This window comes from Octodon degus, unplaced genomic scaffold (genome assembly GCF_000260255.1).
Source record: "Octodon degus isolate 3935 unplaced genomic scaffold, OctDeg1.0 scaffold00038, whole genome shotgun sequence".
In the NCBI taxonomy this organism is placed as follows: domain Eukaryota; kingdom Metazoa; phylum Chordata; class Mammalia; order Rodentia; family Octodontidae; genus Octodon; species Octodon degus.
In genome coordinates this window covers 1,926,446-1,928,214 of record NW_004524614.1, presented here as the reverse complement: position 1 = coordinate 1,928,214, position 1,769 = coordinate 1,926,446, and the positions used below count along the sequence as shown (strand labels likewise).

Below are 1,769 nucleotides of genomic sequence, written 5' to 3'. Positions count from 1 at the left end.
AGAGAGAGAGAGAGAAAAGAAAGAAAGAAAGAAAGAAAGAAAGAAAGAAAGAAAGAAAGAAAGAAAGAAAGAAAGAAAGAAAGAAAGAAAGAAAGGGCTAGTCAGTGATGCACATTGTAAGAACCAGTCAGGGACGTCCAAGTACGTACTACATCTACCTCAACAAACACCCTCCCCACCTTTGCAGCCCCATAAAAGCCTCCCTTCCTGGACACAAATTAAAAAATATCACAGATAGACAACATGAACTAAGAATGTTCTTTCAAGATATAATAGATTTAAATATCTATATCTACATCCATATATATATATTTAAATATATATCTTTATATATCTCTGAGCATACAAGTGCTCAGAAGATACTGTACTCAGAAGTCCTCCTTGAAGAGTGTCCCAAGGGATGATCATTCTCCACCCAAATGCAAACAGGTGGATGCCAGACATTTAATATGTTTCAATATCAATCTAACGCTAAAAGGAGAGGGGCCAGGGAGATGGCTCAGTGGAATAAGCGCTTCCCTGGCAAGCGCAAGGACCTGAGTTCAATCCCCGGTTCCACCAGTAAATAAATAAATGAATAAAATAAAAAAGTAAAAAAAAAAATAAAACCTATTAGACACTTGAGGATATGTGAGGGAGAAAAGGAGAAAGAGGGAGGCTCTGTGCATAAGATACACGTCTTCATTGTCTTGACAAGGTGGAAATAACTGTAGTAAATATGTGAGAGAAAGGAAAAAAGAAAGCAAAATAAGTTCAATATTTCCTAATTCCAAAAAAAACCCTTAATTTTTTAAATCATTTATTTATTTATGTATTTGGTACAGAGTCTTGCTCTGCAGCTCAGACTCATACCGACCCTTCTGTCTCAGGCTCCCCAGTGCTCGGATTACAGGCATGCACCATCACACTCAGTTTTGGTGGCCAGTACAGTGTGCCTGGGGCTCTGGGGCCAGCATAGCATCCAGTGCCAGGGATCAAACCCAGGTCCTTGGGCTTCCCAGGCAAGCACTTAGATTACTTAGCTATCTTCCCAGCCCCCAAAGAAATTTAACAACAAAAGCAAAATGAGAAAATATGTGGAGAAAGAAATACAGCAAATACAAAACAGTTACTATAATTATAACATGAAATAACATGCCTGAGATGCAGTGAAACCTATCGACCATATCAGTACATGTAATGGGCCCAATTAACAAATTAAGGGCCAGGGAGATAGCACAGAGGTATGAGTGCCTGCCTGGCAAGCACAAGGTCCTCAGTTCGATCCCCAGTTTAAAAAAAAAAAATCCAACTAACAAATTAAATGAAACATATTTCCATTTGGCTTAAAAGGTAGAGTCCATGTTGTGTGTAACAGATTTACCTGGAGCAGTCATCTCCTCTACGCACAAGTGCTCTCCTCTTCCGACTTCCCTCCTGCTCCCACGCTGCTCCGCTGCATCAGTGCCCAGCAGCTGTACCACACTCGGGCTGCGCACGCGCTCTTGGCAAAGCCTTTGGATTCAACTGGTCCAGCAGCGTGGACTTGGACATTCTAGAGTCTTTGCAACTTTGCCATGGCAACACTTGTGAGGATTTTCTTTTAGAATAGTCCTTGATCCTTCATGTCTCCAATGTCATCCTGGCTGTAAATTCCCAATACACACCAAAAGGGATGACTCTGTGTTCCTCAACAATCCAAGTCTTCTCTCTGCTCTCTTTCCCCTTCTATTCCTCTTTCTGGTGATTAAGAAAAGATGCTTGCTTTGGTTGGAAGCAATCTCCCCCTC

General features: G+C 41.3%; 1 protein-coding gene across 1 annotated transcript in view; it reads right to left on the bottom strand.

Moving 5' to 3' along the window:
- Atp8a2 (ATPase phospholipid transporting 8A2) overlaps positions 1-1,476 on the bottom strand; it is a 726,716-nt gene extending 725,240 nt beyond the window's left edge. Inside the window, exon 1 of the mRNA XM_023714997.1 lies at positions 1,364-1,476. The gene's annotated coding sequence lies outside the window, so the exon portion shown is untranslated. The remainder of the gene's footprint in view (positions 1-1,363) is intronic.
- Positions 1,477-1,769: the final 293 nt, after the last annotated feature.